General features: G+C 41.5%; 1 pseudogene; it reads right to left on the bottom strand.

The window, feature by feature from the left end:
* The window catches only part of LOC141027463 (rust resistance kinase Lr10-like), a 260,444-nt pseudogene that overhangs the window by 205,030 nt on the left and 37,815 nt on the right, over positions 1–17,599 (bottom strand).

Here is a 17,599-nt window from a genome sequence, read left to right on the forward strand (position 1 = left end):
ACATGACTGTAATTCAGTGGTGTTTTGTCACGAGAGGGGGCAGTTGCATGTCTATCACTAGGTATGTAACTATAAGCGCCGTGCCTTGAGGGCAACTGCATGTCCTCAAGGTGATTGCAACTCGTGGTGCTTCGCCAGAGAAGAGTAGGTGGATGTCTACCAATAGCCACACAACTACAGGTGTCGCCTCAACTACAACTCTGTGGTGTTTTGTTAGGAGAGCAGTTGCATGTCTTCACTAGGCATGCAACTACAAGTGTTATGCCCCGACTGCAATTGCATTTCTTCAATACGACTGTGACTCTGTGGTGTTTTGCCGAAGACGGGAAGTTGCATGTCTGTCAGTAGGCATGCAAGTGTAAGTGTCGCCCCTGGTTGCAAGTATATGGTGTTTTATTAGGTGAGGTAGTTGCATTTCTGTCAGTAGGCATGCAAATGCAAGTGTCGCCCTCGACTGCAAGGTTGTGGTGTTTTATTAGGGGAATGGGGCATTTTCATGTTCGCCACTAGGCACGAACTTCAAGTGTCGCTCCAACTTCAACTGCATGTTCTCAACGCGACTTCCATTAAGTGGTGTTTTGTCGAGAGAATGGTGGTTGCATGTCTATCACTAGGCACACAACTGCAATTGTCATGCCCCCAACAACTGCAAGTGTCACTACTAGGCACGCAACTGCAGTTGCATGTGTGCCACTACACCGCAATTCAAATGCCCCTTCCCCCCTGATTGCAACTACATATCTTCGATGCAACTGTAACTATGTGATGTTTTGTTTGGTCAGGGGTGAGTTGCATGTCTCCCACTAGACCACAACTGGAAGTGTCACCTCGCAAGAACAAGGCGCTGCTGAACCCTACTACCTCTTGAGCAGTGCGTTGGTTTTCCCTTGAAGAGGAAAGGGTGATGCAGCAAAGTAGCGTAAGTATTTCCCTTAGTTTTTGAGAACCAAGGTATCAATCCAGTAGGAGGCCACGCACGAGTCCATCGCACCTACACAAACAAATAAATCCTCGCAACCAACGCGATAAGGGGTTGTCAATCCCTACACGGTCACTTACGAGAGTGAGATCTGATAGATATGATAAGATAATATTTTTGGTATTTTTATGATAAAGATGCAAAGTAAAGAAAGTAAAATAAAAACGGCGCAAGAAATAGCTTGTTGTCGGGAGATTAATATGATGGAAAATAGACCCGGGGGCCATAGGTTTCACTAGTGGCTTCTCTCAAGAGCATAAGTATTTACGGTGGGTGAACAAATTACTGTTGAGCAATTGACAGAATTGAGCATAGTTATGAGAATATCTAGGTATGATCATGTATATAGGCATCACGTCCGAGACAAGTAGACCGACTCCTACCTACATCTACTACTATTACTCCACGCATCGACCGCTATCCAGCATGCATCTAGAGTATTAAGTTCATAAGAACAGAGTAACGCTTTAAGCAAGATGACATGATTTAGAGGGATAAATTCATGCAATATGATATAAACCCCATCTTGTTATCCTCGATGGCAACAATACAATACGTGGCTTGCTGCCCCTACTGTCACTGGGAAAGGACACTGCAAGATTGAACCCAAAGCTAAGCATTTCTCCCATTGCAAGAAAGATCAATCTAGTAGGCCAAACCAAACTGATAATTCGAAGAGACTTGCAAAGATTACCAATCATACATAAAAGAATTCAGAGGAGAATCAAATATTGTTCATAGATAAACTTGATCATAAACCCACAATTCATCGGTCTCAACAAACACACCGCAAAAGAAGATTACATCGAATAGATCTCCACGAGAGAGGGGGAGAACATTGTATTGGGATCCAAAAAAAGAGAAGAAGCCATCTAGCTAATAACTATGGACCCGAAGGTCTGAGGTAAACTACTCACACATCATCCGAGAGGCTATGGTGTTGATGTAGAAGCCCTCCGTGATCGATGCCCCCTCCGGCGAAGCTCCGGAAAAGGCCCCAAGATGGGATCTCACGGGTACAGAAGGTTGCGGCGGTGGAATTAGGTTTTTGGCTCCGTATCTGGTAGTTTGGGGGTACGTAGGTGAAGGAAATATGCCCTAGAGGCAATAATAAAGTTATTATTTATTTCCTTATATCATGATAAATGTTTATTATTCATGCTAGAACTGTATTAACCGGAAACATGATACATGTGTGAATACATAGACAAACAGAGTGTCACTAGTATGCCTCTACTTGACTAGCTCGTTGATCAAAGATGGTTATGTTTCCTAGCCATAGACATGAGTTGTCATTTGATTAACGGGATCACATCATTAGGAGAATGATGTGATTGACTTGACCCATTCTGTTAGCTTAGCACTCGATCGTTTAGTATGTTGCTATTGCTTTCTTCATGACTTATACATGTTCCTATGACTATGAGATTATGCAACTCCCGTTTACCGGAGGAACACTTTGTGTGCTACCAAACGTCACAACGTAACTGGGTGATTATAAAGGTGCTCTACAGGTGTCTCCAAAGGTACTTGTTGGGTTGGCGTATTTCGAGATTAGGATTTGTCACTCCGATTGTCGGAGAGGTATCTCTGGGCCCACTCAGTAATACACATCACTATAAGCCTTGCAAGCATTGTAACTAATGAGTTAGTTGCTGGATGATGTATTACGGAACGACTAAAGAGACTTGCCGGTAACGAGATTGAACTAGGTATCGAGATACCGACGATCGAATCTCGGGCAAGTAACATACCGATGACAAAGGGAACAACGTATGTTGTTATGCGGTCTGACCGGTAAAGATCTCCGTAGAATATGTGGGAGCCAATATGAGCATCCAGGTTCCGCTATTGGTTATTGACCGGAGAGGTGTCTCGGTCATGTCTACATAGTTCTCGAACCCGTAGGGTCCGCACGCTTAACGTTACGATGACAGTTATATTATGAGTTTATATGTTTTAATGTACCGAAGGTTGTTCAGAGTCCCGGATGTGATCACGGACATAACGAGGAGTCTCAAAATGGTCGAGACATAAAGATTGATATATTGGAAGCCTATGTTTGGATATCGGAAGTGTTCCGGGTGAAATCGGGATTTTTCCGGAGTACCGGGAGGTTACTGGAACCCCCCCGGTAACTTAATGGACCTTAGTGGGCCTAGGTGGAAGAGAGGAGCGGAGGCCAGGGCAGGGCCGCACGCCCCTCCCCCCAGTCCGAATAGGACAAGGAGAGGGGGGCGGCGCCCCCCCTTTCCTTCCTCCCCTCCACCTCTTCCCCCTCTCTCTCCTAGTCCAACATGGAAAAGGGGGGAGTCCTACTCCCGGTAGGAGTAGGACTCCTCCTGGCGCGCCTCTCCCCTTTGGCCGGCCGAACCCCCCCTTGCTCCTTTATATACAGGGGCAGGGGGCACCTCTAGACACAACAATTGATCATTGATCTCTTAGCCGTGTGCGGTGCTCCCCTCCACCATATTACACCTCGATAATATCGTAGCGGTGCTTAGGCGAAGCCCTGCGTCGGTAGAACATCATCATTGTCACCACGCCGTCGTGCTGACGAAACTCTCCCTCAACACTCGGCTAGATCAGAGTTCGAGGGACGTCATCGAGCTGAACGTGTGCTGAACTCGGAGGTGCCGTGCGTTCGGTACTTGATCGGTTGGATCGTGAAGACATACGACTACATCAACCGCGTTGTGTTAACGCTTCCGCTTTCGGTCTACGAGGGTACGTGGACAACACTCTCCCCTCTTGTTGCTATGCATCACCATGATCTTGCGTGTGCGTAGGAAATTTTTTGAAATTACTATGTCCCCAACAGTGGCATCCGAGCCTGGTTTTATGCGTTGATGTTATATGCACGAGTAGAACACAAGTGAGTTGTGGGCGATATAAGTCATACTGCTTACCAGCATGTCATATTTTGGTTCGGCGGTATTGTGAGATGAAGCGGCCCGGACCGACATTACGCGTACGCTTACGCGAGACTGGTTTCACCGTTGTGAGCACTCGTTGCTTAAAGGTGACTGGCGGGTGTCTGTCTCTCTCACTTTAGTTGAACCGAGTGTGGCTACGCCCGGTCCTTGCGAAGGTTAAAACAACACCAACTTGACAAACTATCGTTGTGGTTTTGATGCGTAGGTAAGAACGGTTCTTGCTAAGCCCGTAGCAGCCACGTAAAACTTACAACAACAAAGTAGAGGACGTCTAACTTGTTTTTGCAGGGCATGTTGTGATGTGATATGGTCAAGACATGATGCTGAATTTTATTGTATGAGATGATCATGTTTTGTAACCGAGTTATCGGCAAGTGGCAGGAGTCATATGGTTGTCGCTTTATTGTATGCAATGCAATCGCCATGTAATTGTTTTACTTTATCACTAAGCGGTAGCGATAGTCGTAGAAGCAATAGTTGGCGAGACGACAACGATGCTACGATGGAGATCAAGGTGTCGCGCCGGTGACGATGGTGATCATGACGGTGCTTCGGAGATGGAGATCACAAGCACAAGATGATGATGGCCATATCATATCACTTATATTGATTGCATGTGATGTTTATCTTTTATGCATCTTATCATGCTTTGATTGACGGTAGCATTATAAGATGATCTCTCACTAAATTTCAAGATAAAAGTGTTCTCCCTGAGTATGCACCGTTGCCAAAGTTCGTCGTGCCCAGACACCACATGATGATCGGGTGTGATAAGCTCTACGTCCATCTACAACGGGTGCAAGCCAGTTTTGCACACGCAGAATACTCAGGTTAAACTTGACAAGCCTAGCATATGCAGATATGGCCTCGGAACACTGAGACCGAAAGGTCGAGCGTGAATCATATAGTAGATATGATCAACATAGTGATGTTCACCATTGAAAGCTACTCCATTTCACGTGATGATCGGTTATGGTTTAGTTGATATGGATCACGTGATCACTTAGAGGATTAAAGGGATGTCTATCTAAGTGGGAGTTCTTAAGTAATATGATTAATTGAACTTAAATTTATCATGAACTTAGTCCTGATAGTATTTTGCAAATTATGTTGTAGATCAATAGCTCGCGTTGTTGCTTCCATGTGTTTATTTTTGATATGTTCCTAGAGAAAAATTATGTTGAAAGATGTTAGTAGCAAAGATGCGGATTGGATCCGTGATCTGAGGGTTATCCTCATTGCTGCACAGAAGAATTATGTCCTTGATGCACCGCTAGGTGACAGACCTATTACAGGAGCAGATGCAGACGTTATGAACGTTTGGCTAGCTCAATATGATGACTACTTGATAGTTTAGTGCACCATGCTTAACGGCTTAGAATCGGGACTTCAAAGACGTTTTGAACGTCATGGACCATATGAGATGTTCCAGGAGTTGAAGTTAATATTTCAAGCAAATACCCGAGTTGAGAGATATGAAGTCTCCAACAAGTTCTATAGCTAAAAGATGGAGGAGAATAGCTCAAGCAGTGAGCATGTGCTCAGATTGTCTGGGTACTACAGTCGCTTGAATCAATTGGGAGTTAATCTTCTAGATAAAATAGTGATTGACAGAATTCTCTAGTCACCATCACCAAGTTAGTAGAACTTCGTGATGAACTATAGTATGTAAGGGATGACGAAAGTAATTCCCAAGCTCTTCGTGATGCTGAAATCGACGAAGGTAGAAATCAAGAAAGAGCATCAAGTGTTGATGGTTAACAAGACCACTAGTTTCAAGAAAAGGGCAAAGGGATAGAAGGGGAACTTCAAAAAGAACAGCAAGCAAGTTGCTACTCAAGTGAAGAAGCCCAAGCCTGAGACTAAGTGCTTCTACTGCAAAGGGACTGGTCACTGAAAGCGGAACTGCCCCAAGTATTTGGTGGATAAGAAGGATGGCAAAGTAAACAAAGGTATATTGGGTATACATGTTATTGATGTGTACTTACTAGTGTTTATAGCAACACCTCAATATTTGATACTGGTTTAGTTGCTAAAGAATAGTAACTCGAAACGGGAGTTGCATGAACATAAACTAGTTAAGGATGAAGTGACGATGTGTATTGGAAGTGGTTCCAAGATTGATATGATCATCATCGCACACTCCCTATACTTTCGGGATTAGTGTTGAACCTAAATAAGTGTTATTTGGTGTTTGCGTTGAGCATGAATATGATTTATCATGTTTGTTGCAATACGGTTATTCATTTAAATTAGAGAATAATTGTTGTTCTGTTTACATGAATAAAAACCTTCTATGGTCATACACCCAATAAAATGGTTTGTTGGATCTCGATCGTAGTGATACACATATTCATAATAATGAAGCCAAAAGATGCAAACTTAATAATGATAGTGCAACTTATTTGTGGCACTGCCGTTTAGGTCATATTGGTGTAAAGCGCATGAAGAAACTCCATACTGATGGGATTTTGGAATCACTTGATTATGAATCACTTGATGCTTGCGAACCGTGCCTCATGGGCAAGATGACTAAAACACCGTTCTCCGGAACTATGGAGAGAGCAACTAATTTGTTGGAAATCATACATACAGATGTATGTGGTCCGATGAATATTGAGGCTCGTGGCGGATATCGTTATTTTCTCACCTTCACAGATGATTTGAGTAGATATGGGTATATCTACTTAATGAAACAGAAGTCTGAAACATTTGAAAAGTTCATATAATTTCAGAGTGAAGTGGAAAATCATCGTAACAAGAAAATAAAGTTTCTACGATCTGATCATGGAGAAGAGTATTTGAGTTACGAGTTTTGCCTTCAGTAAAAACAATGTGAAATAGTTTCACTACTCACGCCACCTGGAACACCACAGTGTAATGGTGTGTCCGAACATCGTAACCGTACTTTATTAGATATGGTGCAATATATGATGTCTCTTACCGATCTACCACTATCGTTTTGGGGTTATGTATTAGAGACAGCTACATTCACATTAAATAGGGTACCATCTAAATCCGTTGAGACGACATCTTATGAACTGTGGTTTGGCAAGAAACCAAAGTTGTCGTTTCTTAAAGTTTGGGGTTGCGATGCTTATGTGAAAAAGTTTCATCCTGATAAGCTCAAACCCAAATCGGAGAAATGTGTCTTCATAGGATACCCAAAGGAGACAGTTGGGTACACCTTCTATCACAGATCCGAAGGCAAGACATTCGTTGCTAAGTATGGATCCTTTCTAGAGAAGGAGCTTCTCTCGAAAGAAGTGAGTGGGAGGAAAGTAGAACTTGATGAGGTAATTGTACCTGCTCCCTTATTGGAAAGTAGTTCATCGCAGAAACCAGTTTCTGTGACGCCTATACCAATTAGTGAGGAAGTTAATGATGATGATCATGGAACTTCAGATCAAGTTATTACTGAACCTCGTAGGTCAACCAGAGTAAGATCCGCACCAGAGTGGTATGGTAATCCTGTTCTGGAGGTTATGTTACTAGACCCTGACGAACCTACGAACTATGAAGAAGCGATGGTGAGCCCAGATTCCGCAAAATGGCTTGAGGCCATGAAATCTGAGATGAGATCCATGTATTAGAACAAAGTATGGATTTTGATTGACTTGCCCAATGATCGGCGAGCCATTGAGATTAAATGGATCTTCAAGAGGAAGACGGACACTGATAGTAGTGTTACTATCTACAAAGCTAGAATTGTCGCAAAAGGTTTTCGACAAGTTTAAGGTGTTTACTACGATGAGAGTTTCTCACTCGTATCTATGCTTAAGTCTGTCCGAATCATGTTAGCAATTGCCACATTTTATGAAATCTGGCAAATGGATAAACAAAACTGCATTCCTTAATGGATTTATTAAATAAGAGTTGTATATGATGCAACCAGAAGGTTTTGTCAATCCTAAAGGTGCTAACAAAATATGCAAGCTCCAGCGATCCATCTATGGATTGGTGCAAGTATCTCGGAGTTGGAATATACACTTTGATAAGTTGATCAAAGGATATAGTTTTATACAGACTTGCGGTGAAGCCTGTATTTACAAGAAAGTGAGTGGGAGCACTACAACATTTCTGATAAGTATATGTGAATGACATATTATTGATCGGAAATAATGTAGAATTATTCTGCAAAGCATAAAGGAGTGTTTGAAAGGAGTTTTTCAAAGAAAGACCTCGGTGAAGCTGCTTACATATTGAGCATCAAGATCTATAGAGATAGATCAAGACGCTTGATAAGTTTTTTCAATGAGTACATACCTTAACAAGATTTTGAAGTAGTTCAAAATGGAACAGTCAAAGAAAGAGTTCTTGCCTATGTTACAAGGTGTGAAATTGAGTAAGACTCAAAGCCCGACCACGGCAGAAGATAGAAAGAGAATGAAAGTCATTCCTTATGCCTCGGCCATAGGTTCTATAAAGTATTCCATGCTGTGTACCAGATCTATTGTATACCCTACGCTGATTTTGGCAAGGGAGTACAATAGTGATCTAGGAGTAGATCACTGGACAGCGGTCAAAATTATCCTTAGTGGAATAAGGATATGTTTCTCGATTATGGAAGTGACAAAAGGTTCGTCGTAAAGGGTTACGTCGATGCAAGTTTTGACACTAATCTAGATGACTCTAAGTCTCGGTCTAGATACATATTGAAAGTGGGAGCAATTAGCTAGAGTAGCTCCGTGCAGAGCATTGCAGACATAGAAATTTGCAAAATACTTACGGATCTGAATGTGACAGACCCGTTGACTAAAATTATCTCATGGGCAAAACATAATCACACCTTAGTACTCTTTGGGTGTTAATCACATAGCAATGTGAACTAGATTATTGACTCTAGTAAACCCTTTGGGTGTTGGTCACATGACGATGTGAACTATGGGTGTTAATCACATGGTGATGTGAACTATTGATGTTAAATCACATGGCGATGTGAACTAGATTATTGACTCTGGTGCAAGTGGGAGACTGAAGGAAATATGCCCTAGAGGCAATAATAAAGTTATTATTTATTTCCTTATATCATGATAAATGATTATTATTCATGCTAGAATTGTATTGACCGGAAACATGATACATGTGTGAATACATAGACAAACAGAGTGTCACTAGTATGCCTCTACTTGACTAGCTCGTTGATCAAAGATGGTTATGTTTCCTAGCCATAGACATGAGTTGTCATTTGATTAACGGGATCACATCATTAGGAGAATGATGTGATTGACTTGACCCATTCCGTTAGCTTAGCACTTGATCGTTTAGTATGTTGCTATTGCTTTCTTCATGACTTATACATGTTCCTATGACTATGAGATTATGCAACTCCCGTTTACCGGAGGAACACTTTGTGTGCTACCAAACGTCACAACATAACTGGGTGATTATAAAGGTGCTCTACAGGTGTGTCCAAAGGTACTTGTTGGGTTGGCGTATTTCGAGATTAGGATTTGTCACTCCGATTGTCGGAGAGGTATCTCTGGGCCCACTCAGTAATACACATCACTATAAGCCTTGCAAGCATTGTAACTAATGAGTTAGTTGCGGGATGATGTATTACGGAACGAGTAAAGAGACTTGCTGGTAACGAGATTGAACTAGGTATCGAGATACCGACGATCGAATCTCGGGCAAGTAACATACCGATGACAAAGGGAACAACGTATGTTGTTATGCGGTCTGACCGATAAAGATCTTCGTAGAATATGTGGGAGCCAATATGAGCATCTAGGTTTCGCTATTGGCTATTGACCGGAGAGGTGTCTCGGTCATGTCTACATAGTTCTCGAACCCGTAGGGTCCGCACGCTTAACGTTACGATGACAGTTATATTATGAGTTTATATGTTTTGATGTACCGAAGGTTGTTCGGAGTCCCGGATGTGATCACGGACGTAACGAGGAGTCTCGAAATGGTCGAGACATAAAGATTGATATATTGGAAGCCTATGTTTGGATATCGGAAGTGTTCCGGGTGAAATCGGGATTTTTCCGGAGTACCGGGAGGTTACCGGAACCCCCCGGTAACTTAATGGGCCTTAGTGGGCCTAGGTGGAAGAGAGGATAGGAGGCCAGGGCAGGGCCGCACGCCCCTCCCCCCCAGTCCGAGTAGGAAAAGGAGAGGGGGGCGGCGCCCCCCTTTCCTTCCTCCCCTCCACCTCTTCCCCCTCTCTCTCCTAGTCCAACATGGAAAAGGGGGGAGTCCTACTCCCGGTAGGAGTAGGACTCCTCCTGGCGCGCCTCTCCCCTTTGGCCGGCCGAGCCCCCCCCCCCTTGCTCCTTTATATACGGGGGCAGGGGGCACCTCTAGACACAACAATTGATCATTGATCTCTTAGCCGTGTGCGGTGCTCCCCTCCACCATATTACACCTCGATAATATCGTAGCGGTGCTTAGGCGAAGCCCTGCGTCGGTAGAACATCATCATTGTCACCACGCCGTCGTGCTGACGAAACTCTCCCTCAACACTCGGCTGGATCGGAGTTCGAGGGACGTCATCGAGTTGAACGTGTGCTGAACTCGGAGGTGCCGTGCGTTCGGTACTTGATCGGTCGGATCGTGAAGACGTACGACTACATCAACCGCGTTGTGTTAACGCTTCTGCTTTCGGTCTACTAGGGTACGTGGACAACACTCTCCCCTCTCGTTGCTATGCATCACCATGATCTTGCGTGTGCGTAGGAAATTTTTTGAAATTACTACGTTCCCCAACAGTAGGTATATATAGGAGGAAGAAGTACGTCGGTGGAGCAACAGGGGGCCCATGAGGGTGGAGGGCATGCCCGGGGGGTAGGCGCGCCCCCCTACCTCGTGGCTTCCTGGTTGATGTCTTGACATAGGGTCCAAGTCCTCTGGATCACGTTCATTCCGAAAATCACGTTCCCGAATGTTTCATTCCGTTTAGACTCTGTTTGATATTATTTTCTGCGAAACTCTGAAATAGGCAAAAACAGCAATTCTGGGCTGGGCCTCCGGTTAATAGGTTAGTCCCAAAAATAATATAAAAGTGTATAATAAAGCCCAATAATGTCCAAAACAGAATATAATATAGCATGGAGCAATAAAAAATTATAGATACGTTGGAGACGTATCAAGCATCCCCAAGCTTAATTCCTGCTCGTCCTCGAGTAGGTAAATGATAAAAACAGAATTTTTTATGCGGAATGGTACTTGGCATAATTTCAATGTAATTCTTCTTAATTGTGGTATGAATATTCAGATCTGAAAGATTCAAGCTAAAAGTTTAATATTGACATAAAAATAATAATACTTCAAGCATACTAACTAAGCAATTATGTCTTCTCAAAATAACATGGCCAAAGAAAGTTCATCCCTACAAAATCATATAGTTTAGTCATGCTCCATTTTCGTCACACAAGAATGCTCTCATCATGCACAACCCCGATGACAAACCAAGCAATTGTTTCATACTTTAGTAATCTCAAACTTTTTCAACTTTCACGCAATATATGAGCGTGAGCCATGGATATAGCACTATGGGTGGAATAGAATATAATGATGGGGGTTATGTGGAGAAGACAAAAATGGGAGAAAGTCTCACATCAACGAGGCTAATCAATGAGCTATGGAGATGCCCATCGATTGATGTTAATGCAAGGAGTAGGGATTGCCATGCAACGGATGCACTAGAGCTATAAATATATGAAAGCTCAACAAAAGAAACTAAGTGGGTGTGCATCCAACTTGCTTGCTCACGAAGACCTAGGGCACTTGAGGAGGCCCATTGTTGGAATATACAAGCCAAGTTCTATAATGAAAAATTCCCACTAGTATATGAAAGTGACAAAACAAGATACTCTCTATAATGAAAATCATGGTGCTACTTTGAAGCACAAGTGTGGAAAAAGGATAGTAGCATTGCCCCCTTTTTTATTTCCTTTTTTTGGCCTCCTTTTTTTTGTTTGGCCTTTTTTAGGGACAATGCTCTATGAATGATGATCATCACACTTCTATTTATTTACAACTCAATGATTACAACTCGATACTAGAACAAAGTATGAATCTATATGAATGCCTCCAGCGGTATACCAGGATATGCAATGAACCAAGAGTGACATGTATGAAAAATTATGAACGGTGGCTTTGCCACAAATACGATGTCAACTACATGATCATGCAAAGCAATATGACAATGATGAACGTGTCATGATAAACGGAATGGTGGAAAGTTGCATGGCAATATATCTCGGAATGGCTATGGGAATGCCATAATAGGTAGGTATGGTGGCTGTTTTGAGGAAGATATAAGGAGGTTTATGTGTGAAAAAGCATATCATATCACGGGGTTTGGATGCACCGGCGAAGTTTGCACCAACTCTCAATGTGAGAAAGGGCAATGCACAATACCGAAGAGGCTAGCAATGGTGGAAAGTTGAGAGTGCGTATAATCCATGGACTCAACATTAGTCATAAAGAACTCACATACTTATTGCAAAAATCTACAAGTCATCAAAAACCAAGCACTACGTGCATGCTCCTAGGGGGATAGATTGGTAGGAAAAGACCATCGCTCGTCCCCGACCGCCACTCATAAGGAGGACAATCAAAGAACACCTCATATTTCAAATTTGTTACATAACGTTTACCATACGTGCATGCTACGGGACTTGCAAACTTCAACACAAGTATTTCTCAAATTCACAACTACTCAACTAGCACAACTTTGATATCACTACCTCCATGTCTCAAAACAATCATCAAGCATCAAACTTCTCTTAGTATTCAACACACTCATAAGAAAGTTTTTTACTAGTCTTGAATACCTAGCATATTAGGATTATTTAAGCAAATTACCATGCTATTTAAGACTCTCAAAATAATCTAAGTGAAGCATGAGAGAATAATAGTTTCTATAAAACAAAACCACCATCGTTCTCTAAAAGGTATAAGTGAAGTACTAGAGCAAAAACTATACAACTCAAAAGATATAAGTGAAGCACATAGAGTATTCTAATAATTTCCGAATCATGTGTGATTCTCTCAAAAGGTGTGTACAGCAAGGATGATTGTGGTAAACTAAAAACCAAAGACTCAAATCATACAAGATGCTCCAAGCAAAACACATATCATGTGGTGAATAAAAATATAGCTCCAAGTAAAGTTACCGATGGAAGTAGACGAAAGAGGGGATGCCTTCCGGGGCATCCCCAAGCTTTGGCTTTTTGGTGTCCTTAGATTATCTTGGGGTGCCTTGGGCATCCCCAAGCTTAGGCTCTTGCCACTCCTTGTTCCATAATCCATCCCCAAGCTTAGGCTCTTGCCACTCCTTGTTCCATAATCCATCAAATCTTTTACCCAAAACTTGAAAACTTCACAACACAAAACTTAACAAAAATTCTCGTGAGCTCCGTTAGCGAAAGAAAACAAAACACCACTTCAAGGTACTGTAATGAACTCATTCTTTATTTATATGGTTGTTAAACCTACTGTATTCCAACTTATCTATGGTTTATAAACTATTTTACTAGCCATAGACTCATCAAAATAAGCAAACAACACACGAAAAATAGAATATGTCAAAAACAGAACAATCTGTAGTAATCTGTAACTAACGCAAACTTCTGGAAATCCAAAAATTCAGCCAAAATAGGAAGACCTAGAAAATTTGTTTATTGATCAGCAGAAATTGGAATCAATATTTGATCACGTTCTGGTGATTTTTAACAATTATTTTCGCGAACAGAAAGTTTCTGGAATTTTCAGCAAGATCAAATAACTATCATCCAAGAAGATCCTATAGGTTTAACTTGGCACAAACACTAATTAAAACATAAAAACACATCTAACCAGAGGCTAGATCAAATATTTATTCCTAAACAGAAGCAAAAAGCAAAAAACTAAAAATAAAATTGGGTTGCCTCCCAACAAGCACTATCGTTTAACGCCCCTAGCTAGGCATAACAGCAAGGAAAGATCTAGGTATTTTCATCTTTGGTAGGCAATCCATAAGTGGCTCTCATAATAGATTCATAAGGTAATTTTATTTTCTTTCTAGGTAAGTGTTCCATGCCTTTACTTAAAGGAAATTGGAATCTAATATTCCCCTCCTTCATATCAATAATTGCACCAACCGTTCTAAGGAAAGGTCTACCAAGAATAATAGGACATGAAGGATTGCAATCTATATCAAGAACACTAAAATCTACGGGCACATAGTTCCTATTTGCAACAATAAGAACATCATTAATTCTTCCCATAGGTTTCTTAATAGTGGAATCCGCAAGGTGCAAGTTTAAAGAGCAATCATCAAATTCACGGAAACCTAATGAATCACATAAAGTTTTTGGAATCGCGGAAACACTAGCACCCAAATCACACAAAGCATAGCATTCATGATCTTTAATTTTAATTTTAATAGTAGGTTCCCACTCATCATAAAGTTTTCTAGGGATGGAAACCTCCAACCCAAGTTTGTCTTCATAAGATTGCATCAAAGTATCAACGATATGTTTAGTAAAAGCTTTATTTTGACTATAAGCATGAGGAGAATTTAGCACGGATTGCAACAAGGAAATACAATTTATCAAAGAGCAATTATCATAATTAAATTCCTTGAAATCCAAAATAGTGGGTTCATTAATATCTAGAGTTTTGATCTCTTCAATCCCACTTTTACCAAATTTTGCATCAAGATCTAAAAACTCCGAATTTTTGGAACGCCTTCTAGGTAAGGGTGGACCATATTCAGTCCCATCATTATCAAGATTCAAATTGCAAAACAAATATTTAATAGGGGACACATCAATAACTTTTAGATCTTCATCTTTATTTTCATAGGAACTAGAAGAACATGCTCTTACAAAGCAATCTTTCTTAGCACGCATCCTAGCGGTTCTTTCTTTGCACTCATCAATGGAAATTCTCATGGATTTGAGAGACTCATTGATATCATGCTTAGGTGGAATAGATCTAAGTTTCAGAGAATCAACATCAAGAGAAATTCTATCAACATTCCTAGCCAATTCGTCAACCTTGAGCAATTTTTCTTCAAGCAAACCATTGAAATTCTTTTGCGAATTCATAAACTCCTTAACACTAGTCTCAAATTCAGAGGGCATCTTATTAAAATTTCCATAAGAATTGTTGTAGGAATTACCATAGTTATTAGAGGAATTACTAGGATAAGGCCTAGAATTAAAGTTTCCTCTATACGCGTTGTTACCAAAATTATTCCTACCAACAAAATTCACATCCATAGATTCATTATTATTCTCAATCAAAGTAGACAAAGGCATATCATTGGGATCAGAAGAAAAACTCTCATTAGCAAATAATTTCATAAGTTCATCCATCTTTCCACTCAAAACATTAATTTCTTCTATCGCATGCACTTTTCTACTAGTAGATCTTTCAGTGTGCCATTGAGAATAATTAACCATAATATTATCTAGGAGTTTAGAAGCTTCTCCTAAAGTGATTTCCATAAAAGTGCCTCCCGCGGCCGAATCTAAAAGATTTCTAGAAGCAAAATTCAATCCGGCATAAAAAATTTGTGTGATCATCCATAAATTCAAACCATGCGTAGGGCAATTTCGTATCATTAATTTCATCCTCTCCCAAGCTTGTGCAACATGTTCATGATCAAGTTGCTTAAAATTCATAATATCGTTTCTAAGAGAGATGATCTTAGCGGGAGGAAAATACTTAGAGATAAAAGCATCTTTGCACTTATTCCAGGAATCAATACTATTTTTAGGCAAAGACGAAAACCAAGCTTTAGCACGATCTCTAAGCGAAAAAGGAAATAGCTTCAATTTAACAATATCATTATCCACATCTTTCTTCTTTTGCATATCACACAAATCAACGAAGCTATTTAGATGGGTAGCGGCATCTTCACTAGGAAGGCCGGCGAATTGATCTTTCATGACAAGATTCAACAAAGCAGCACTAATTTCACAAGATTCAGTATCGGTAAGAGGAGCAATCGGAGTGCTAAGGAAATCATTGTTGTTGGTATTGGTACAGTCACACAATTTAGTATTATCTTGAGCCATCGTGACAAACAAGCAAACCAACACACGAGCAAACAAGAGACGGGCAAAAAGAGGCAAACGGAAAAGAGAGGGCGAATAAAACGGCAAGGGTGAAGTGGGGGAGAGGAAAAGGAGAGGCAAATGGCAAATAATGTAATGCGGGAGATAAGGGTTTGTGATGGGTACTTGGTATGTTGACACTTGCGTAGACTCCCCGGCAACGGCGCCAGAAATCCTTCTTGCTACCTCTTGAGCACTGTGTTGGTTTTCCCTTGAAGAGGAAAGGTGATGCAGCAAAGTAGCGTAAGTATTTCCCTCAATTTTTGAGAACCAAGGTATCAATCCAGTAGGAGGCCACGCACGAGTCCCTCGCACCTACACAAACAAATAAATCCTCGCAACCAACGCGATAAGGGGTTGTCAATCCCTACACGGTCACTTACGAGAGTGAGATCTGATAGATATGATAAGATAATATTTTTGGTATTTTTATGATAAAGATGCAAAGTAAAGAAAGTAAAATAAAAACGGCGCAAGAAATAGCTTGTTGTCGGGAGATTAATATGATGGAAAATAGACCCGGGGGCCATAGGTTTCACTAGTGGCTTCTCTCAAGAGCATAAGTATTTACGGTGGGTGAACAAATTACTGTTGAGAAATTGACAGAATTGAGCATAGTTATGAGAATATCTAGGTATGATCATGTATATAGGCATCACGTCCGAGACTAGTAGACCGACTCCTGCCTGCATCTACTACTATTACTCCACACATCAACCGCTATCCAGCATGCATCTAGAGTATTAAGTTCATAAGAACAGAGTAACGCTTTAAGCAAGATGACATGATGTAGAGGGATAAATTCATGCAATATGATATAAACCCCATCTTGTTATCCTCGATGGCAACAATACAATACGTGCCTTGCTGCCCCTACTGTCACTGGGAAAGGACACCACAAGATTGAACCCAAAGCTAAGCACTTCTCCCATTGCAAGAAAGATCAATCTAGTAGGCCAAACCAAACTGATAATTCGAAGAGACTTGCAAAGATAACCAATCATACATAAAAGAATTCAGAGGAGAATCAAATATTGTTCATAGATAAACTTGATCATAAACCCACAATTCATCGGTCTCAACAAACACACTGCAAAAGAAGATTACATCGAATAGATCTCCACGAGAGAGGGGGAGAACATTGTATTGAGATCCAAAAAGAGAGAAGAAGCCATCTAGCTAATAACTATGGACCGTAAGGTCTGAGGTAAACTACTCACACATCATCGGAGAGGCTATGGTGTTGATGTAGAAGCCCTCCGTGATCGGTGCCCCCTCCGGCGGAGCTCCGGAAAAGGCCCCAAGATGGGATCTCACGGGTACAGAAGGTTGCGGCGGTGGAATTAGGTTTTTGGCTCCGTATCTGGTAGTTTGGGGGTACGTAGGTATATATAGGAGGAAGAAGTACGTCGGTGGAGCAACAGGGGGCCCACGAGGGTGGAGGGCGCGCCCCCCTACCTCGTGGCTTCCTGGTTGATGTCTTGACGTAGGGTCCAAGTCCTCTGGATCACGTTCATTCCGAAAATCACGTTCCCGAAGGTTTCATTCCATTTGGACTCCGTTTGATATTCTTTTTCTGCGAAACTCTGAAATAGCAAAAAACAGCAATTCTGGGCTGGGCCTCC

The sequence above is a fragment of the Aegilops tauschii genome, chromosome 7, assembly GCF_002575655.3.
Source record: "Aegilops tauschii subsp. strangulata cultivar AL8/78 chromosome 7, Aet v6.0, whole genome shotgun sequence".
NCBI lineage: Eukaryota > Viridiplantae > Streptophyta > Magnoliopsida > Poales > Poaceae > Aegilops > Aegilops tauschii.